General features: G+C 38.4%; 1 protein-coding gene across 5 annotated transcripts in view; it reads left to right on the plus strand.

Annotated features, from left to right (window-relative positions):
- GULP1 (GULP PTB domain containing engulfment adaptor 1) overlaps positions 1-24,185 on the plus strand; it is a 141,820-nt gene that overhangs the window by 44,287 nt on the left and 73,348 nt on the right. The window lies entirely within an intron of this gene.

A 24,185-nucleotide genomic window follows, 5' to 3' on the forward strand; every position in this document is an offset into this window, starting at 1 on the left:
TTAGGCCTTTATTAGCTTTATTAATTTTCCAGGATTATTTCACATAACACCATAGATACAATTGGTTTTTTTTTGAAGATATGTTGTCAGCATTACTCTGTGGGTATGTAAGTAAATCCAGTTGTAATGTGAAATACATAGATACCACATTCCTGAGGCATACAAGACTTTTCTTCGCATCTGTAGGAAAAGCAGGGTCTCTTAGGTCTGTTGAACCGGAGTATTTATAACAATTATTTTTATGGCCTTGAAAAAGGTTAAATACTTTGCAGAACAAAGAGGAGATTATTAATCACATCAAAATTCTGCAAGATTTCAATGGGGAATTGATTGATGAACTGAAGAAGATAGAGATGGGGTAAACAAATTTGGAAATGGGAGTTTAGGAACCACTGCTTGCTTACCCGTGGCTGTGGGGGACTGTGGAAACTTTCCTGTGGATTTAAGGTTTGGAATTAATTTTTTTTTTTAATGGCATGATCAAGGTTAGTGTATATGCCCCAGATGTGCTGTCTAAGTGCACTAGGACAAGTGTGGTTATTTATCTGGAGTTTTCAAAAAGACAAGTTGAACTTACTTGGAATATTTTGTTCTGAAATTATGTCAAGCATACTGTACCTCACAGATTTTATAGCCTTCAGTAAATGCTGTTTGTTGTCTTCTAAAACTGGCATAACTTCTACTAAGCTATAATTATAAAGAAGCATCCTCCCTCTCTTTAAGGAAGAGGAACAATTGAGTATTTAGGAAGAAGCTATACTGCATCCTGGGACTGGTATAGTTTGAAATGTATTCTGAAAACTGAGTTTCTTACGTGCTATTTTATTGAGGGTATTACTGAACCTGTGCAGGATTGCTTTGGATTTGTATAAGTGAGAAAATACTGGTTTTGATTAAAGACAGATTTTTGGCAACAGTATGGGAACAAAACACAGCCAAGGTAGTTCTGTGTCTTTCTCTGATAATTCAGTTGAAGAACCTCTCTGTGTGTGGTTTCTGCAATGTCTGTGCCTTGAATATAAAGACTGGATTGCTCTAACTTTCTGCTGCACATCCAAGTCCTTTTGCTGACAGCTGCTCTATAAATATAATTCCTGAAATATTGGTTACAGTGACTGTGAACAGTACAATATGAAGGGGTTTCTAAATAAATTTTCCTGGGAGGCAGCTGTGTCAACAGCTTCAGGCACTATGGGGTGAACAGCAAATAAGCAAAAAAAGGAGTAGAGCCATTTGAGTCAGTGCAATCCCAGTTCCACTGTTCCCTTTGATCTAACCTTGAACGCTGCATTAATGAGTGTTGCCTTCCAGAGTGCTGTATGACCTTTTCTCTTGTTCTGCTTTAACATGAAAAGCACAGTTGGGATGCTGTTACCATATAGTTACAGAAAAACCTGTGAGAGTCAAGTAAAAGTGTTTATACTTTTTTTTTTTTTTTTTTTTTTTTACTAAGCAGCATTTGAATCTCATGAGTGAGGTTCAATCTAGGTGTGAATGACACTTAAATGTGTGTTTCAGACTTGTCCTCTGGGTCAGATCCTGTGTCAGTTGACAAGGAAATGTTAGAGTGGATGCTGTCTATAAAACCCAGATTTGCAGAGGAGGAAGCTGAGAATTTAGAGCTTCTGCTGTCTTCAGGGGAACAGGAGGTTCTCAGCTGTACAGTCTCAAGTAGGGTCACAGAGTCATTATGTGTGGAATAGTTAATGGTTTTATCTTCTGCCTGGAACATAAAACTCTTAAAAAGCACAGTTGCAGCTTAGAAACAAAAATACATTTGTGAAAAAGCTGAAATTGCCACTCCTCTGCCCTTTGCATTTTAGTAGAAAAATTTGAGTGGTAGATTATGAGAGCGTGAGTGCAGCACTGGTGTGTTCATCATGATGATGAAATGTACAGGATACATCTCACGTCAAATCAAGGGAAAATCCATCTTGTAGCTCCAGAACACATTCTCTTAGCCAAATGACCTTCAGCATTTATGATCTTGGTATCCCGGTGAAGGCATGATAGAAGCAAGTGAATCAGGCGAGTGTGGTGCATTGTATCATTATGAAAACTGACACATGTTTTGTTTGGCAGAGTAACAAGGCAGTGAAATTACAACCTTGTGGGGCAGTGTACCGCCTGCTAGGGAAGCTTTCTGATGTTTCAGCACTTGGTTTATGTTCTAATAGCAGCCTGTATCATTAGTTGTACATTTGGGGTCTTCACCACTGGGTTGGTGAGGCAAGTCCCTGGATAGCTGAGACTATCAGCGACTTGCTAGGTGAAATTGTTTGGGATATTAAGATTCTAAGATAGAAAATTGTTTTTGCTAGCTCTGACTTTTGTCCCTGGTAGCATAAACAGAATAATTAAGCACCCGGTGCAATGTCCTGAAGCCTTTTGTCTCCAATGTTGCTCTGCTTCTTGAATCAACAAAAAGTGCCTTTGCCGCAGATGAAATTTAGGTAAGGATGTAGGTCTAGATTTGAGTAATATTTGATCATGGGGCTTCAGAGTTTAAAGTTTACTATGATCTTTACCTTCTTACTGAATTGACCACAATAAAAATCAGAATTTCCCTTTGATAGATATAAAGTGCATGTGTGATTATAAAGTCTTAAAGATGACAAAAATAAAATGATAGTTCAGATTGTGATGTAAGATCAAATCTGTAATTTGTTTTTTTACTCTTTCTTCTTGTGTTTCTATGAAGATGAAAAGGTGATCTAATGGCAAGAGTTGCATGTTTGATAAGGAATTGGTTACTTGCAAATTTTATCACCTGTTCATTCATTGTACTGAGTAGGTATCAGGTTGTACTTATTATTGGTGGGCTCTGTGCTGTAGCTGAGAAACCTTGGATATTTATGCTTCTCCAATTTGTGGTTTAAAAACTGTTTTGAAATCCTTAAATGCAAGAAGTTCATCTTCTTGGTAACAGCTGACTACAAAAAAAAAAAAAAAGAAGAAGAAAAGGTATATCAAACTGTAGGAAATTGTTAAATAATGTGCTAGAGGCATTGGTGTCACCTGGCTTTACTTGCCATCTTGACTAATGATATAGGAAAAAGGGAAAACATAATTAATTGGATTGATTTTGGTGAAACTCAGCTGAGAACTAATGAAAAAAACCCCTGTGGCAATTAATAGAGAAAATGGTACAAGGTGATGGACTGCATAATGTAAGTTCCTGGTCTTTTCCTTAAAGTGAATGGGGAAAAAAGCAGCCATGTCAGGGGAAGAGGAATGTAGTAGAGAAACAAGAAATGAAGGAAAAGAAATAGCAGGAATTCATATTCCTCACAAAGATAGTTTTTACACTAAGGCATCAAAAGAGAAATCAATGAAAGGAGTATATAGAGCATGTAAAGTCATTTATTCATTTAATGGATCAGGGAAATAATATTCCCTTGATGATTAGGTAAAATTCTAGGTCTTGATGTCTTGATACTTGAAAGTTAGGAGATCCAAGAGGATTGAAACAAATAGTATAACTAAATAGCTCAGAGTGAATCAACAAAAATGTCAAGATTCAAACAAGGATGGCTTATTCAAACATTCAGTAAAGGGCATATTTTAAATTCCTGAGTTCTGCACTAGAGGGGATTGAACTTCCTTATGCTGAAACAAGATATGGTACCATTTCTACAGACACATTTCCTACAAGCTGTGGGAGTGCAGTATTCTTTTATTTTTCACTTTTAATAGTAATGAAACTGCCAATCAGTTTTTCCTTAAAGGACCAGGAGTTCTTGTCTGATTCTGCATGTTTTGTGCACTCATATTTAGTGGAATTAATTTAAAAAGTGGTCAAGCTACTGCTCCATTGTTAAGTGGCTATTTTGTTGGTATAGGGGCAGATGAGGATGAGGAAATTATGGTGAAATATATGTATCACAATTCCTATTTGAAAATCCAGATCTATTGCTCACAGCGTTTTAGTTTGATTTACACTTCTCTGGCAGAACTGTATTAAATTACATGAAATATATTTCCATGGAGCTCTTGGCATTACATTTCTTAAAATGAGATAACAATTACTGTGCTTTGATAATACTCTAGTTCAGAACTTATATCTGTCATTGCTTCTTTTTATTCTGCTACATCAGAAACTAAAGCAGCAGTAACAAAGGCTGAAAGATGTTGGAAATGAGTGATCTATTCCACATGAGAATTAGTGTCTGCTCTGTACCTTGGCAAGAAATTGGAATGCAGAAGGGTAAGCTGGTGAAATTGTTGCAGTGTTTTGCAGAAAAGGATTAAGCAAATATTTTACTTTTTTTGTGGTTGAGTAGAAGAAGGTTTCTAATACTGGAGTGAACGATTCAAGTTGGATTTTTGGTTTTCTTTTCCATATAAAATGCCTGTAAGAAAGTCAAAGGTTTATAAACTTTGGGGGTTAGAGAGATGCTCATTTGTTTCCCCTGTTAAAAGCACCCCTGACACAAGGCCCACTGAGTGTACGTCAGAACTGAGCTTTTGACCCAAAGCTCTCCCAGTCCAAGCATCTGTGTTTCAGTAACCCTACTGCTGAATGAGAGAATTATGCTTGCAGGCATGACACTTCCAAACTGGCTTTTCCTCTTTTTCTTCCTTTTTTATTTCCCTCTCTTGTCCACAGCTGATAACTCAGGGCTTAGACTGCAGACACTGCTACAGCCCACTGGAGCTTCAGTCTTCTTGCTTCACTTCTCTGTAGTCTAGAGAGCAAGGCTTGTCTGGATAAAGGAAAGGCAGCAGCTGTGAGTTTCCATTGATTTACTAGGGAAAAAAAGGGCAAAATTTGGGGTTCTATAGCACTATGATGTATAAGAGTTTATTATGAAAGTGGTTGTAATATACTTGTGAAAAACAAATGCTTTAAATGATTTCTAAGTGTGGGTGGGGAACTAGGAGCCTCTGGAAAAGGATGTTTGAGTTTGTGAAAGGAAGGTGAGCTAAAACAATGTATCAAACTTTTATTGGTCTTTAGCAAGAATAAGCAAAAACATTTGTTTAGCAATCTAATGATTAACAAAAACTTTCCCTTGGCTGGTTTATTTCAGTTGCTGCAATGTGCTCTAGAGCAAGTGATTCATTTGATTATAAATCCCCAAATCCATTGAAGTACCTCTCAAAGCATAGAGCTGAAGTTGGCTGAAGCTGTCTGGGGATGCTGCTGGCTTTCCCAAGGCTGTGTTTGACAGGACCCCAGGATGGCTCTGGCAGGGATATCCCAGACTATGCACAGCACCCCCTGACTTCACTGCTCCTCCACACACATCACTCAGGTGCAGCACCTTCCTGAGCTCCTTGCAGCACATGGTCTAGGGGGTGTGCAAATACTGTATTTCATGTAAAAGTTCCTTGGATTTTGGATTATTGCTGTGGCATTGTCTTGTAGAATGACTTCAGCTACTGCTGGTTTTCAGGAAGTTAGTGTGTGTGTTTATGACTTGGTTGTTCATTCTTTCTGACAACAGCAACTCCAAATCTCTCTCGTGGATGTTGTCGATTCACCTTCTAGCTCTGCACTCAGGACTTCCAGATGGTTCTGTCTTTCCACAGTGAGGGGCAAAGCCAGACCCATTCACAGAAACTGCTGTTGATAGGACTCATTACCAGTCAAAAACATGGAATAATTTTGTAAATATAGACCTATTTGAAACAGATTTGTATAATATTCTCAGATACAAATTCTTTTGCTGATTTGCAGCAGGCTTATGTAGTGTGTGGCATTCTGGACTTTAAAGACAAATCTGGTGTTATTAAAAAAGGCTTTATTTAAAAAAAAAAAAAAAGAGTCCTTGGGCTTTTAAAGGTGTATGTACTTCTGGTGTCCAAAATTCATTGAGTAAATGAAGCATGTATCATTGTAAACTTGGAGCGGAAATTGCACAAAAATGCACAGACCAACACTACAGAAACCTTTAGGGCCAGGGTTGATCACTGACATTTTCAAAATCAGGTGCTGACCAGTGACAAGATCTAAAAACTGCTAAACAGCAAACAAGTTCTGACTTCACTGTAGTGGAGTCAGAGACAAAAGACATCTTTCAATAACTCTGATTTTGCAGAGAGTTAGTTTATTTTTACTCTAGCAATCATATACTGCAGGAGCAAATAGTAGGAGATTCTGGCATGCATGACCTGGTTCGGCTGGGTAGCACTATTGATTTGTTTTTGCAGTGCCTCTGCTTTAGTTAATTGTAACTTTGTTTTCTGATCCTTGATTAGCTCAGTGGTAAGTTGTCATTACAGCATTCAACTCCCTAAGGACATGATCCATAAGGCAGACTTTTCCAGTGGAGGGTCATGATTCTGCTAGTTTACACATAATTTAAACAGCAGTTGGCCTAATAGCCTGAAGTGGAATTTGAGGTACTTGTAGTCCAAGAGTGTAATACCATAAATTACTGTTTGTGTTAAGCACTCTTTAGAGACCTGCAGGAGAGGCCAGTGGGACAGGGAATGCACCTTGTGTTCCTTTTTCAACGGGCAAGTGAAGTTAAAATCTCAAGGAAGATTAAGAAGGCAGTTTCACTTAGAGCAAAACTGCCATTTGATGTTTCATTGGGAAAGCTTTGTTTCATCAGAGTTGCCATAACATTTGTTTGCCCAGACATTGTATTTGGATTTGTTTTTAATGCCTATTCCAATAATAATGGGCAGAATAAAAATGTCTTCATGTGATTAGATTAAGCTAATGAACTCTGAATTTTGCACATAGTGGTGTTCTACATTTTATATAAATTCAGTGCAGAGCTGCCTTCAGTTACATTAAACAATTTTTAAGATACAGGGAACTTGACTCCGTCGTAGCATCTAAATGGCTTTGTCAAGCAGAGCTGATGTGCCACAATGCCTCTAGAGGCAGCAAATTGAGCGTAAATGAGTTGAATTCCTGTCTTCTGACTATTTTGGTACAACCTGTCTGTGGGCTGAACTGTGACTGTCACCACACCTAAGAAGAGGTCGTTATTTCCTGAAAGATTTCTGATGTACACAGAGACTGGGATTTCCACTTCAGTACCACAGCACACAGCAGAGTGGAAGGTGGCAGAGAGTACTGCTGCTCTTCTGCTTTCCAGTGTTTATTGTCAGACCTTACTTTTTGTAGTGTGTGGTTGGAGAAAACTTCAGCACAGTTTTTTGAAGGGCTTTTTGCTTTTTCTCCTACACTTTTTCCTGACAGGAACTGCTTGTGCCAGTGCAGAAGGGCAGTACGTGTAGGAGCAAATGTTTGGGCAGAAGGCAGTGAGGAGCACAATTGCTCCAAGAGTGTGTTAAATCAAATGCGAAACTATTCCTGTGACTAATGATAGAGTAACACCAAATCTGCAGTGTTTGAATGGCTGTGTTGCTGCAAAATGCTTTTAAGCCTGTGAGGTGCTGGCTAACTTCTAGTGTATTAGCAAAATTTTTAAAGAAACAGAAGCTGCCACCTAGATTGTTGGGGTTTTTTTTTTTTTTTAAGTAGCTGTACTTTAATGTACAGTCAAAACTGTACAAAACCTTCTCTCTCATAGGGTTATAACTCAAATTTTGGGTCACAGTTGGATACGGCTTTCCCCCACAGGGTGGCTGGGAACTGGAACAGGCTCACCAGGGAACAGCACCAAGCCTGAGTTCAAGTGTTTTTGGACAGTTGTCTCAGACACATGGTGAAATTCTTGGGGCTGTTCCATGTGGGGCCAGAAGTTGGACTAAATGATTCCTGTAGCTCTTGTCCAACTCAAGAAAAACACGAAGTAGTATGTTTTAATAAGCAATATTAATCATGTAAAACTAGTAAGTGTGTACATTCAAAAGATATTTTTCCCTTAAAGCACTTAAAAACATTTGTGTAGGAAATGTGAATGGTGTTCTAAGTATGAGCAAGATATATGAAGATGGTATTCAGGTAGGTGGGCAGAGTTATTTACACAGTCTGGATTCTGAAAACCTTTCCTATAGATGTTTAAGCCTACAAAAACCATAGTGAAATCCAGTCTTAACTGCAAGGTGTTTGCATGACTGGGTTTTGGTTTTCTGTTTTTGTTGTGTGTGTTTGATTTTCCTAATTCAAAAATGGATTCTGCTTATAGGGGACAGGAATTCCAGCACACCCGTAGAAATCTGTGTGCTCCATACTGTTCGCCATGATGTGCTTGTGTAAAGCTCTGTGTCTCTGCTTTGCTGTGTGTGCTGAGCTGCCCCCATCCCTGCTGTCTGTCTGGATCTCTGCCTCCCCAGCTGCCAGGCTGGTTTTAGCACTGCTTTGTCTTGGTTCCTTTATTGCCTGTGGTGTGGGCAAGGAGCCAGGCAAGGCTGCAGCCAAATGATTCAGAAACCAAAATGTCTTCCAGGTCTGCTTCAGTGCTTTACCTTGAGTTCCTTGCAGTCACCTTTCCTACAGGCATCCTGACATTTGGGAGAGTCACTCCTTTTCACAAGGCCATTAAACTTCTGAAACTTTGCAGAGGGTGAAGATTCTGCCACATCTCTGATTAATTTCTTCTTTATAGGCAATTATATATATTTTTTTAACGTGCATCTAGGCTGCATTATGGTTATTTTTAGTTCAGCATTAGGCTTTAGCATCTCTAAAAGTCAAGCAGTTATATAATTTTAAAGCATTTTTATCTCCAACGTTTTGGTGTGTTATTAAAACAAATGTGTGCATTGCAATGCCTTTTGGGATAATATGTAAGGTCAAAATATAAGCGTACCCTTTAGTTTAAGGTATATTTGAGATGCAATTCTACCTGTTTTATCCCTTTTAACTTAAATAACCATAAGAACAGAGGCCTCTTCTATGGAAGAAAGGGCTTCATCAATGTTCATAGATGTGCTCTGTCACGCAGAAGTGTCAGCAGCCAGGGAGTTCCTGTGCTGCTGTTGATAAAGCTTTTGGATGCCCTGCTGTATCTTTACAATTTGGTGTAATCAAGCAGAAAAGCCCAGTTCATGTTATGCAGGTCACAAGGAAGGAAATTATGTCCCAGCCATGACGATTTCCAGGTGGAGATAAGGGTGTCTTGAAGTGGTTGCCAAAAAAGGTTGTCAATAGCTTGAATACAGGTAATCAGTGATTAAAAAAGCAAATAAAAATCTGATGGATTTTGTTCCTGTGTTTTTCTTCCCAGTTGCACTCCCCAAACCACAAATACTTTTGGAAGGGTGTTTGGGAGAAATCCCATCATGTGCCTGTTCAGTGCTTGCTTGGGTTAATTCCATTTTGCTGTTGGTACTGTTCCTCAAAACCACTTGTTTTATTCCTTGCTCATTAGAAATACACTGTGGCTTGCACTTCCTGCATTTATAGAGCTGTACTTTTTCCAGGAGTACAGATGAATCCAAGTATCAGAGCCCACCTCAAATAGGTTTGTGAGACAGCTCTGTAGTGCGTTACTCTTTGTAGTGGAGGTGTAGACAGAGGAGTTTCACAGCTGCCCTCTACCTAACCCTCAATCTGGTTTTTAACTGCAAGTCTCTTCCATATTTCTGAGTCATGGCCAAGCCAATCCACCTGTGGTCAGCAGCTCAGTGGCTTTGCACTGCAGATATTATTTATCAGGTCTTTTTTTTTTTTTTTTTTTTGTCTGACACTGGTTAAATGATATGTGAAATTGAGAAATTAATTCTCAACTTTCAAATGCAACCTGTTGCCGCTTCTTATTTTCATTTATAAATTACTTTGTTTGTAAGATCTCTCTCCCCACAGTTAACGTTCCTAACAAGCATGGAAAGGATTGTATTTTTTCCTGTCCTGGAGAAAAAGATGAACTGCAGTCTTTTATTTGCTGCTCTTGAGAGAAGGAAATAATGAGGTTTCATATTTCTGTTTGGTATGAAAACACATAGTATTCATGTTAAGACTGAAGGTACTGTCTTTTAATTAGTCTTTTGTTTATTCTTCAGTAGTTTTTGTATTTGGTTTTATATTTATAAATCACTTCATGTAATTTACTGCTAGAGCTGGAAAATTTACACATTTGTTTATTATGTTAATCCAGGTTTCGAGGCTGTTTTATTCTTTTACAGACAGAAGTAATTCTAAAAAAAAATTTAAATGTTATTATCTAGGTAAGTATTGCAGCAGTCATGTGCCCTTGCCCTCCTTTGGGTACTTCCTTTCTGTAGGAAGTTGCTGCTTCATGCTCAGCTTTAGCAATGTTGTACTGCAGGAGTGGGAGGACTGGAGCTCCTCAAAGCATATTCAAGGGCCTAGATCTCTGAGGACTGATGTTTCCAGAGTTCTGTAACCTTATTTTTATTAATTTTTTTGGTATTTGGCACACTTTCACCTGCTCCTGAAGTGTAAATACAAAGGCCAGCTAGCCTTACAAATGTTTGAGAAATGGTGTGAGCTAACATGTTTTGAGAGTAAGTCTCTACTTTGAAAATTCAAAAACTTGATATTTGATTTAATGATGAATAAAGATTTATTTAATTGCCTCTCTAAACATATGTACCCTCTAAAACATCTATATTTTGCATTGTTAAATTACTAAGGGATTTGAGATGAAGATTAAAAACCCTACCAAAGGAGAATTCTAAATAAATGTAAATTTAATATTTCTGAATTTAACCCAAAATCTACTTTGACAGGAACATTAAAGTTTTGGTCTGTTAAAAAACAAAACAAAAAAACCCCTAAGTTAAAGGATATCAAACTTGAATACCCAAATAAGTCATGTATCAATGATGCAGAATAACAGAAAATAAAGACTTGCCATGTTACTTTTTTTAGACTAGGACATTTTTTGGAAGAAATATTCGAGTGTCTCTCTGAAGTTTGTCACACCTATAATAAAAGCATTTTGAAAAAAAAAAAAAAAGATAAAACAACCAGGAACATGAAAACTAACGATATTTAAAGTTAAATTTTTAGCTTCTGCTGTGAGGTTCATGGCTCTGTGGTGGCAAGTAGGGATTCTGTCACTTCCTCCATCTGCCTGCATCCCTTGCATTTTGAGCAGGTTTTATTTTCCTGGGTGAATTTAATGCTTTTTGCAGACTCACTGCTCTGACAGTAACTCTCTGGCATGTCCATTATCATGTGCTTGCTCTGCCATACTGGACATTAATATGCAAGACCCTTGAAAAAGCATTTGTGGCACAGTGCTCCTGCAGCTCTGGCAGCAGTGTCAGCAGCTCGGGGTGAGGTGACAGCCCGAGGGGTGGCTGTTCTGTTACAGAGTTCTCTGCCACCTTTAAATAACTGCCATGGCTCGATGCTTTTGCAATTTTCCCTCGCTGTGTGTTTGAATTGTCATTCACACAATGTTCCAACAGATCCCTGAGCAAGTGTTCATCTAAAACTGCCAGTCTTAAAACTCCATTTATTCCTCCCTTCTGCTGAGGAGTTAAAAATTAAAACATGCCTCTGAATATTCTTCTACACCTCTTGATTGTTTTACTTTGTGGGCGTTCACTGAAAGCACAGAGTGTTTCCAGTTGTTGGTTTCCCAGCACCTGATTCTGCATTTTTATACATGCTGGTAAATATGGTCTCTGCAGTGTTTTATCCTTGAGTGCTAAATGGTGTCAGAAATGTCTTCTCCTGAACATCAGTCTGTGTCTCTGCCCTCCCATCTCTAAAATGAAAGGGAGCTATGAAGGTGGCAAGCCTTTATTCGGTGATTAAAGAAGGTGTCAAATACTGTGATAATGGCAGCTCTATGGATATTTAAGAACTGATAGCTAAGCCAGATGATTTTCTAGGAAGTCAATTGCTATTCACCTTACAGAAATTATTTACTGCAGTTTAGAGAATTTCTGTTAATCAGATAAACCATCTTAATTGCACAGATAGTGACTTACTGACAAGTACAAGATAAAACATGGAATTTTAACCTTGAGTCAAAGTGGTAATTAGTTACATATTTAAAGGCAAGTCTATAATTTTTATTTCTTTGGAGAGTGGATCTCATTGCTTGTAAAAATATCCCTGACTGATAACATGGTAAGACTGACTTCTTATTTGGCAATATCACCAGGCTCTTTTGTTATACACCTTGGAGTGCACTCACGATCATCCTTTGTGCTCAAATTTAGATGCTGCTGGGTAGCTATCTTTTCATCAGCAGAAATGCAGCTTATTAACTCTTGCTGGTGAAGATGCACAGATCTCCGGCTAGCAGTCTATTCAATAAAGGTAGTTCTCAAAATTAACTTTTTCGACAAGGGAAGGTAGCAGTGTCTGCCAGCAACTTTCCATTTATCACCAAGGAAATTCTCTAGGATTTGGTTACTGACTTTTTGAGCCTTGAAAATGTAGCAATTTGAAACTATCACAATACAGAGAAGTAAAAAGAAGTATCAAAGGGTGATTCTTTGTATGAGTTAAAAACAAAATCATTTTTATTTGGAAATGTAAAGTGCAGATCTTCTAATGAAATTAAATATTAATTTATGATTTTGATCAACATATTGTAAGGGAGTACTCACAAAACAGGCAGATCAATAGATGTAAATGTCACAAGTGAGGTTGCTCATGACCCTGAGGCAAGCAAAGATTTGTCTTCATGTGAATGAATATTCAGTGCTGGAAACCTTGGACGTAGTGCTGGAAATACAGCTGTGTACAAAAAAGACCCCCAACCTCCCCTATTTAATGTGAGCTGTGAGATAGAGTTGAAGGTGATATGTGAATGAGAATTCAGTGCAGAACTGTGTGTCTCATGAAGAGTAACCTTAGAAAGGATTCCCAGCTGACTTTTACTAGATTTTCCATGTGTTTGCTCCCTTTTGCCTTGGCCAAAACAGAAAAACAGAACAGAAAAAACTTTCAAAGGTGCCTTCCTTTTGCCAGGAAGCTTTGTAACAGGGCAAGCCTCTACTTGTATCACACATTCAGACCAGTCTGCAAAATCTTTATCTTGCTAATATTTTAAATAATTCAGTGGCAGGCAAGATAGTGACTTAATATCATAGAATAGTGGTAAAACCACAATTAATCCAGAGTTGCACAATAGCCACAAATAGGCGAAGAAAATGGAATAGTAAATGTATGCTTGTTTTCTAAAGCAGATAGTTGAGCAGATTTTAAGGCATGGTGGTGAGTTACTCCTCCTTTTATTTCAGGCATTTGGAGGAAAAGCTCTTGGTTTTAAATTTCTTAGATGAAAAATAAGAGTATCATTTGCCCAGGACCTTGTGTGAGTGAACTATCCCCTGTTCATAGAACAACAGCAGGGAATATGAGCTGCCCTCATGTATCAAACAGATTAATTTCAGCTTGGATGCTCAGCTAAAACCATTTGAAAGATGGAATACCTATTTCTGTCAAGGAAGGCATAGCATGTCACAGTCATAAACAAAGTGAAGTAAAAGGAGTGGAGGTTTGGCAGGGATGGGGAATTTGTGTCCGCAAATATACTGTAGTACCTCATGGCTCCAGTACTCCCAGCTTCCAACATTGCTCCCTCTTCAGTTTATTTTCAGTTTATCAAGGCATGGATTTTCACATGTAATTTTCTCTAGCTTAAATAATGTTTTCTGCTTTCAGTTTGCAAGGAAATTTTGCTAATGTTTTTCTCAGGCCCCCCCCCCCCATATTTTTTCATGTTTTTTTTCTTTATATATAGAAATTTGTGTTGCAGTTTACATTGGTATTTAGACTGAGGTTTCTTTCTTCAAGAAAGAACGTTTTTCTCAGGTGATCTCGATGCTGTTGTTCTTTGGCTGTCTCCTTTTTTTGTTTTAAAAGCAGAGTCCAAGATGTAAGTCCAAGATGTAATTCAGTACCAGTGATTTTTGTCCACCTGCAGGAGACAGAGGAGAGTGCACATCTATGTATGTGCCTATGTAGTAAAGCAATTTCCAAAGAATGAGCTTTGCTTGAGTTTTCTTGTATACATTTTCTGTTAAACGTAATGGGTTTTAAACAAGTGTGGAAAACTATAGCTAAAGATTTGATGTGTTTGAGTGGGATATTTGTAATACTGGCCTGTAATGACTATTCCCTGTTTAAGAAATCCTCATCTGTTTCTCCATTTGTCAGTTATTATCTTTGTACTCATTAAAAAAATAAAAATGTAGCTGCAGTAGAAGCAAGACTGTTTAGGATGATAATTTCACACAAGCTTAGTTTTTTTCAGTAGTCCTAGCTATTTCTTTTGAAATGAACTGTGAAATACATAAATACCGGTAGAAATACGCAGCTTGCTCTCTTGAATTGTCATTATTTGACTGTATAACAACATTAGAGGCTTTTGGAAAAGCAGTATTCAGAGTGTCAGTGAAGTTGTGTTTGTATACAAATCCAAACCATCAAGTAATTGAATTTTCTTTGGTGACTACCAGTAGTACTTGCATGTGATTGTCCTGGAAGTAACTTAAGCAATCTGAAGAGTTACTTGTGATTCATAAATTCAGCAATGCCAATGTATGTTGTTGGCGAAGGAGTAGGGGAGATGAGCATGTGGTTTGGTGTAACTGGGGATGCAGGCTGAAGTTTCATGATGATGGTGCTGCTTTTGTTTCATCAGCTGATTCCTAGGCTTGGCTTTTGAAAAAAGCATTTTCTCAAGTACATGAGGGAATTTTGTGTTCTGTGGTTTGCCCCTCAAATAGAGAATTAATTACTGTGTAGAGAAGATTCTGTTTGGCTGTATGCCACCGGGGTATCATGGTGTCACTGGTGCTGGTGGAGCTGTGCTGTTAGTGCAGGAGCACAGCTGTTATTAGCCCTGAGCAGTGCTTCCCAAGGAAATCAGGCAGCTCAGGGTACTCAGTGGTAGGGACAGATGTTAAAGATCTAAGAACAGAGTTTAAGTTCAGTTAGCCTGCAGTCTTCACCTGCATAGATTTGAGAATCTCACTCAGAAGGCATTGATACACTGTGAATTCATACAGTGAGTTCTTGAAGCCTTGGTAGTGAAGCTTAAGTTTATTAGAGGACTGAGCTGCTGCAAAACTATCATGGTTTTGCTTCAGTGTTTGCAAAACTATCGTAGTTTTGCTTCACTGTTTGGAAATCTAGTCACTGTACCCAGTGCCATGGACCAGACTTGGTATATCAGAGCTGTTAAAAAAAAAAAGGGGACATGAAATGCCTGGCACAGGCATTTAAGCTATTCAGTATGAAATTCCAGCAAGGGTCTATTTCCATTTTTTAAACATTTTACTTCCAAACTTCGAGGTTTGGTGTTTTCTGATTTTGTTTTGTGTTGTTTTGGGGTTTGTTTTTTTTCCCCTTTTCTCCCTGTGCTCCCACTCCCCACAGTTTTCAAGAAGGTAACTTCAAAATTTCTTTCTTTGAAAAGATAACAGGTGTAAGTACCTACTTTTCACATTCCTCTTCTTTTGCATCCAGTCATTACATTATGGAATCTGCCACAGAATGTGATGTTAGCAGGTGCCTAAATTACCTCCCAACACTCAGGAGGATGATTCTCTACTTCTTTCTCTCCTCTGGTTCTGGAGGTTCAGCCCAGACTGGTGTTTGCCTGGGGACAGAGCTGCTGTGTGTAGAGGTTTAATATGCTTGTGAAGGGTGGGACAAGGCTGTCTTTCATTACCAAATATTGATGTTGCCTCATCAGCGTTTTAAACCATGTGAAGCTGAGCAAACTGTGAACATGACTTGCAGCACGTTTCAACCACATGGACGTTAATTGGAGCAGAGAGTGGGACTGTCCCAGTCCCCAGCAGCCAGTACCATTCTGTGTGTGATGTGATCAGTGTTTCAGTCTGAACCTGATGGTCTCTCATGTTTTTATAACTTACCTGTTCTCCTTATCCCAGCTGTAATAGAAGATACAGCTAGCACTTGCTAGCTTAGAAACTCTCTTATGTATTAGTCTGCATTTCAGTGTTTTCCACTAAATTACTCTAGGATGGATCACTTGCCAAAATCCTGAAATAAGATTAGTAATGACTGTAATAGTGTGTAAAACCTGAATGTTTCTCCTGAATAGACACTATAATGAACTATTTGAATATACACTGGATCTGACAGGCAGAGGTGAGGAGATTAATTTGTCATAAATATGATTTTGGTTCCCATGCTTTTGTGTCACTTACATATCTTTGCTTTTAACTTCATACCACCACCTTACCAAAATGGATGGGCTCTTCAGACTGTATTCAGATAAGCTAAAGGAATGTAATATGATAAAGCCTAAAACCCAATATAATCTTCTTTTCAGGATAGTCCCTCTGCGATTCATTTAGTACAAGTGAGAAAGCGGATATTGCCAACTTCTCTCAATCTTTAAAACTGTTGAAATCACTTAATAAAGCCCATCTGATCTGTATAAATAAAACTTAATGCTGTCCTTGAGGCTAACCAGTTAAAGCAAGGAATCTGAATGTATTAATATTAATGAGAAATCTATTGATTTTAATAGTAAGGGATTGTGTTCAGTATCACAGATTTTAAGTCTTTGTGAAGTGAATGACACTTTTGAAACTCTTGTTAAGTGAATGTCATTGTTTCAGAAGTATATAATATGTTAATAAATTCATTATTTGAAAATAAATTATTAGAAATTTTTATGATAGTGTTCTTTTTTCATCACTTTAGCCTTGTAGCTAAATGCTGGTAGGAACTGGACTGTAAAGGACAAGAAAGCCAGCATATATAGCCTGTATAGCAGTCTGTATGCTTAGAGTCATTACAGGGTTCTGGTTCTCCTTTGAGGGACGGCTGAGGGACAAGGGAACCCCAAATTTAAGTATAAAAATAGGGACTTTAAATCCTGCAGATAAATTAGATTTAAAAAATGACAACATATTGTACACCTCATTTCCATAAGAGGATGATCTCTCTTAATCTTATCAATCTTTTACTTTAAAAAACATACCACAATAAAAACAAAAGCCCAACAAGCTTTTACAATTCAAAGAAAAAACCCAAACTGATTTCAGAGACTTAGGAAACCATTTGGAATGTTATAGTTCAGATCCCTTGAGGAAAAGGTGATTACCTTTTTCATTTTGCATTCATAATAAATTGGAATAAGTCTGTTGAGAGGATTGTAGCAAAGAAAATATCTAGTGTGTACTGTACAGGAGTAACAAAAATACAGGAGCATGTGTGGAGAGATGAAGGCACATCTCTTCTCATTCTTCTCTTGCAGGTTGTTCCCTGGTACCTACCCAGAATTTTCTTGGGGCTTTCACTTCATCTTAAGTATCTTTGGAACATCAGTAATCAGCTTTTGAACTTCAATTAAGGTTAATGCACACTGAGGGAAGAACATGAAGTGGTCTTCTGGGACCTGTTGAGCATATGTGCATATGTCTGATGCACTTTTCAGGATTGGCCAAGTGTGCTTTGGTAGAGGAGAAAAATGTCTTTTGTTAAAATCTTGTGCCTCTATAACAGATCTGCTAAATATGATGAGTTTTTACTCTAAGTGGATCTAAACCTATTTCTGAAATTGGTGTGCTTTGTTTGGAGATTTACCTTCAGAATACCTAATGAGTCTTTTAGTCTCTGCCTTTTCTGTCAGCAGCACTTTTTACAATATGATTACAAAAATGCAATAAATGCAGTAAATGTAACTGGAAAAAATCCAGAAGGTTAACAAAAATTTGCTGCTGTTTTGAGACCTGAAAGTTTGAAATACATTCCCTCCCCCTTAAAGAAAATACTAGGGAGGGTTTAAGATCATCTGCCAGTAATTAAATAAATAGGTTATCCAGATTGCTGTAGAGCAATCAGTTCTTATAGAGGAAAAACAGTGATGCCAGCATGGAAGCGACCATAGTCTGTGTCAGGGAATACCTTTCTTTTGACTATATCTATCCATTCAAGCAAGGACTGTGTGTGAAATTCTGGAAAATTACTCCTCCTGTGAGTCAAAAGCTCAGGTGTCCAGTAATCCCTTGCACCAGAACTGGTTTATTTTTAAGAGCTGTTCTGTGTTTACCTGTCTGTGGTAGATCCCAGTGGTGAACTCTGTTGCTGTTAAAAACAGAGCACTCACAAAGCTCCTCAGGTGTTCAACCATCCGCCTGAAAGTAGTGAGACAGGCAGAAATCTTGTTCTGATTCCATCTAGCTGATCAAATGGCTAATGGGATGTGAAAAAAAGAATACTCTTGTCTGCAGGATGTTTGCCATCTGTCTGTCCTTTGGGAATAGATGAACGTGTCTGAGCTCTTTGGGAGAGAACACACATAAAGCCTGTCTGCTGGCTCTGAGCATCTGACATTTGTAAGTTCTTCTGCAGAGGAGTAAGAATTAGGCTGAAATCCTTCACATTTGACTCATTGGTGCTTGTGGACTGGAGGAAAAAGAAAGCTCCTCTCTTATATCCTGTTATGGTTATTTTGTCATAATGAACCAAATAATAGAAAATAGAAATAATAGAACTGGTTTCTGCAGAAGAGGATGCTCTTCTGTTTGCAATGACTTTTTTTGTTTGGGTAGTATAAACTGCAGTTTGCTCAATGAGTCGTGTAATCCACTAATATGTATCAGCATAATTAAGCATAATAAAACAAATTATTTACAAGTAAATATGCTGAGAAGTGCAATTTTTTAAAAAAATTACATTGTTCCTAATGCTTCAGAAGCCATCTAGAGAATTATTTTTGTGGAACAAGTACATTTTCTATTTGTCTGAGGTTTTTAAAAGTTGTTCCATTATCAACTTGTCTGAGGATTTATTGGTGCTCGCAACAATTATAAATGCATTTTCTTCGTAGTTCTATTTCAATACTGAAGTTTATTCTTGTCATACGTATTGATGTTGATATTTCTTCTTGCTGTAAAACAAAAGTTAGTGATCACCTTGCCTAAGGAATTGTTTTTGCTGTCAGCTGAGTTATATCTCCTTGTCACCTGTTTACTCATCTTTATTTTCATTTTTTTCCTGTTGAAAGGAACAGACTACTTTAGGAAATGGAAGAGTAAAAAATCACCTAGGAAAGTTTTGTGCAAACTGCTATGAAATGCATGAGTTTCATACAGATTTTCTGCTTCCTGGCCTCTTTTTGATATTTATATTTATAGCAAAACACTACTGTCTCCTTGTCCTTGGTTTCTGCGAATACTTTTTGGCAGATCTACTGTATGAGAAATGCTTTACCTGCAGTCTGAAAGACTTCTTGCTGTAGGCTGGAAAGCACTTGCCACAACAGTGCTAGGCTTATACTGCTTGAGAAAGGGGAAGAAAATATAGAGCATGTGTGACTCTTGTACCTTCCTGGTGGGTTCAGGAGCTTGGCGAGAGCAGGGTGATCTCAGTCAGACCACAGGAAGGTCTTCAGCCTTCAGATTGGGGTGTTCCTGCCCATTCCACTCACAGAAGGGAAATCAGTATGTTGGAAGGTGAGCTCTTTTCTAGGGCTGTGGCTTCCAGCTGTTTTGGTGTTAGCCCAGTTCATTTCTGTCTTCTGTTCACTCACACGAGGTGAGCCCCAGTGACACCTCTGGCACTTCACTCACACACTGCAGGCTTGAGGGCCAGCAGAGCTGTTTGGGCTCTGAACCATGGGGAATTCTGTCATCTCAACAGCAGTGCCTGCTTTGGTGGTGGGTAGAGGAGAATTTTAGATACAAGACCAGCTCTTTTCCAGTCTGCCCTGCCCCATCCTCTGCAAAGCAGAAAAACTGCAAGAAGTAATTTTGTATTTCTGCAGATTCACCTCCAGGAGGAAATTATGGCTGCCATTTGATTCTGGCTAATAAACGTTTTTGAAAATGTGTCAATGAATAAAACCTTGAAAGTAAAGTTTCCTGGTGACTGAATGTGTTCCTTCATACTTCATTTGTGCTTCTGTGAATTGTAAAGCACAAGTGTAGGCTAAGAACTTCATTTGGCAGCAAGATTTTCAATTTTGGTGAAGCCCATAGAGCCATGTCGGTTTTAAGTTATTTTTCCTGCAAGTTTTTGTACTGCTAAATTATATTTAAATTCTCTTGTGGTTTACAGCCCTACAGACTGTTGTATTATTGTTTGCAAACATAAAGGGCTCATGTGTTTTCATAACAATGATTGAAAGTGCTTGCTGCTCTCCTAGCATGACAGTACAGGTTTGGGTCTGCACCAAAATATGTTCATTGATGTGTCATTTCTTAATGATTTTACAGTTTCAGAGGAAAAAGGGTTGTGGCAAGTTAATGTTTAGTTACCTTCATACAAATGGAAGGGAAAGTGCCTCCTGATATTAAGATGTTTACTTGTGTTTGTGTATTACTTAATGAAGTCTTGTATTATTTTTTTTCTCTGTTTACAACATGTTATATTAGGGCAATATTTTCATGGAGTTTTAGTGTAAATCAAACAAGTACTCACAAAGCTGTTATTATATTTCAGTTTCTCATCTTTCCTTCAGAAATAACTTTATAAGCCTAAGTTTCATTTCAAGTCCATGAATCACACATTCCTGTGTGCTGCAGCCCTTACAAAACAGGCTTTAAGACATTTTGTGCTTCATTCTTTAAGGAATGTTACCCAGTGTGCTTTAAAGGCTGGGATGTGAGAGGGGGAAGAGTCTGAATCTTCATGTCTTCTGAAGCTAAATTTGCCTTTGTGGGGAAACTCTGTGTGTGAGGGAAGGGGACAGATTGGATTCTATTTTTTATTACAGGGAGTGGCTGGGTGCATGTCGGACTTTTTTAGGAGGTTTTGTTATAATTATTTGTGGAATGAAAAAGAAACATAAAATCCAAGACTAAGACCAGGTAATTGTTACAGCCCATGCCACTCAAAGAGATTGACTGGGGAGAAAACCCCAAATAAGTCCTCAGGAATATTTCTAAGAGGAAATAAGAGACAAAGGAGATGAGTTACATTCATGGCTTGTTTTTTTCCATTCTTACGTGTGTTCTCTTGGCTTGTCTGAGACAGCTCTAAATTTAGAAAACACATCAAACCCCAGGCTTCTGAAGGAGCCCACAGGCGTGTGGAGGCGCCTGTGTGGAAGTTGTTGTGTTGTTTCAGCAGGCAGGGAGGGCTGCGGCCCTTGTGCTGGCAGCTGGAAGTCTGCCACTCCACTTCATTGTTCACTGTCTTTGCTGCATAAGGCAGAGGAGACAGCCACCGACGTGACCGTCAGTGTTAAAAAGTAATTACTCACTAATCTCAGCTTCAAATCTTGCCACCCTTGCACTCCCCCATTCAAATACCAAGGCCACAAATACCAACACCAAGGCCACTTGTTTCCCCTTGCCATGCTGCAGTTTCCTCCTTGCTGTGACAAGACCCCCCCTTGGTGAAAACCAAGGGGTTAGTGAAGAAAAAAGGAGATGGTGTTTGCTTTCTCTGTGATTGCTTAAACACCCACCTGCCCAGGACATATGCCTGTCAGTGTTCGGTCTGTGGGTGTCAATGTCTCCTGCTTAGGGTGTTTTTCTGTCACGGGAATATTTTAGTGTAATAAAATTATTTTCTAAGCCTTTTCTCTCTCTCTCTTTTTTTTTTTTTTTTTTTTTTTTTTAATCTCTGTCCTGGAGGAAATACCCAGATTTTCCTTCCTTTGTTCCTGTCAGAAGTCTTCACAAATTTTCATTTAACTGCTTTGTGGAATCCTGTGCAAGTTTTCTATTCCCTAGGAGGGCTTGGTTTCTGGACAATGCTGAAGAAAACTCTTTGGAGTAAGGTGGAGAAACATTCTTTACCTAGGTGTGTCTTCCTGAGTGATGAGTAATGGAATGGCTTGGTCCACATTCCTATTCCCTAATGCCTCTGATTGTTACAACTGCTTTAACCTTGCAAGTAAAGTGTTTAAAGGCAGGACTCTCCCCTTGTCCACAGGGCTCCCTGCACCAGAATGGGATTCTTTGACTTGCTTTCCTTTTGGATCTTTACAAGCTTTTAACAGACTGGTCTGCTCCAGTGGTTTGGTGTGCTGAGATTAGTCAGAAACTCAATTGTTTTCTGCCAAGAAACCTGCCTACCTTCCATTACCAGAGAACAGCTTGCTTGCTCCTAAAAGTTTTGTTCTTTGTCATTGGAATATTGTGGACAAAGATATTGCAGGATATGCCTAAACATAACTTTGCTTTTCTGATGGAAAACTTACCAGTCTGGTTGGCCACACTGAGGAGATTGAAATGAACCTGGCAGTGTTTGTCTTGGTCTTTTGTTGATAGAAAAATTTTATGGAGCATTTAATTCAGCATCTGAGAGGTTGATGGTGTTGTTCATATCAGAGTTTGAGGGAATTGTAAATGCAGTTACATGTAGATAATTCTGTTTCCCTATTTAATAACATCTGTGTGAAGTGGAAGTACACTGATTAAGTGTTTTGATATCGTTTGATGCATAAACCACATCTGTGTTTTGTTCTACTGATGTTTTGTTGGAATTGAAATTATGAACATTGTTTTGGCAATACTGGCCATTTTTAGCTAAGTAGTCAATAAATTTTGGCTTTTATTAGCATAAATTACTTCAATGGTAATATATCCTTATTCATGAGGAAGAAACATATACTTAGTTACACTGTGTTTTAAACAAAATACTTGAATGGTGAGCTCTAGAAATGTGGCCGGCCAGCTGCCCTGTGCCTGCAGAGTTTCTATTTAGAAGATGCTCTATGCAGTAACCATCTCAAATATGTTCCTTAGCAGTCTCTTGGATGAGACAGGAATACACAAAAAAAGGCATTCTGAAAAAGGGCATGTTATGATCCCATCATGGAGGACAACTAGACAACTGCCAGAGCTATCTTAGAGGGGAAAGGAAGTTTTTTTACTCAAAACTGACTGTGGTAACTCATGAGGGTGAACATCCTGAACAAAGTTGTGCTACTGCTTATATATCCGAAGCATAGCTAATAGGGTTCCTGTGTTAAACCTGTAAGCCAAACACACTTGTAGTTGTTTAAAAAGCTGGAATTCTCATGTTCTTCCCTATTACTCTATGCCAACTGAGTTTATTGTCTTCACTTACCCTGGTGAAAGCCCCACACTGCCTGCCCTGCCAGGAGAGCTACTCGTGCATTCTCAGCTTTTGTGGAGATGCTGATGCATGTTGGAATTCCCCCAGCAATGCCATTGCCCTTTCCAGGGATGCTGCTACAACCATTCCTGGGGCTCAAGAGGCCTCACAGGTCTGGTTTTTTTTTTTTTTTTTTTTGGTTCCACTGCCCCCCGTGTACCCCCAGCGTTTGTGCGGTGCTGATGACAGTGAGGGCAGGGATGGCTCTGGGGCTGGGTGAGGCTTCCCCAGCCCTGCTGTTTGAACTGCTGGGCACCAAATGCCATCTGGGCTTTGCATCAAAATCATGGCATGGAAACTGCATGGGGAACTCCTGCCTGTGCTGACTGTGTCCTGCCCTCCCTTTTTAAATGCTCAGTAAAATCTGTAAAACAGTGATCTGGTACCTGTGCTATAGGGAACAAATGGTTGGTTTTATATCCAGGCTGCATTGAGTTTAATTAAAGAGGAATTGCTCCTTCATTCTCACAGGACTGTGTGGAGAAGAAGTCCTGCTGCATCAGTGATTAGTGGAAAATAAAACTGAGGCTTTGTTGTTTCAGTTTGTTTGTTGTTTGTTGGGTTTTTTCCCCCTAGCAGTAATCTCCCATGTATTCCAATCTGAAAAGTATCAAATATTTACATGAAAATTTGGATATGATTGCCTTAATTAATATTGAACTTACTTGCAAAAGAGGGGTAAGCACCACAAGAAGCATTCATGAGCTGCATAAAGTATCTTAAATGAATTTGTTATCTTAATGCTGATATTGAAACACTGGCCTAAGTTTTGTTTTTACTCAAAGCAAAATTACTGTTCCAGTTAATTTAAAAAAATCATCTGATAGCAAAGTCTTTTTATTTTGTTTTTTTACTCTCCTTTTTTTTTTTTTTTTTAATTGACTGGACTGCTTGGAGAGCGGAGAAAGAAAAACTTTTTGTAATGAAAAGTGAACTGGTGACACTTCTGCTTGGTAGATCTGAACAGAATGAAAAGTTATAATGGCAATATCTTCACATGTGTTTGTAAAAGTAGAAACTTTGTGTTGCAGAATGGGATGGTGTGGAATAGTTCTGGGTGTAGTGGATTTTATTGGGTTTTTTATGTTGGTAAATAATAAAATTCAAAAATAGTGTTGTGAATCAAAAATTAAATAATTTAAGAGTGGATCCATGTTTTTAAGGGAAGAAAATACAGAAATTATTGTACAATTGGAGGAAATTGGAAGAAAATGTCTTCTATCAGTAGCACTGATAGAAGACAATTTTATCAGTATTGAGTTCCTGAGTGAAGAAGACTCTATATGTTGTCATTTTTACTTTTTTTCCCTAGTGTCAAGCCCATGTGAAG

Source organism: Pyrgilauda ruficollis, unplaced genomic scaffold, assembly GCF_017590135.1.
Source record: "Pyrgilauda ruficollis isolate IOZ18807 unplaced genomic scaffold, ASM1759013v1 scaffold81, whole genome shotgun sequence".
Taxonomy (NCBI): Eukaryota; Metazoa; Chordata; class Aves; order Passeriformes; family Passeridae; genus Pyrgilauda; species Pyrgilauda ruficollis.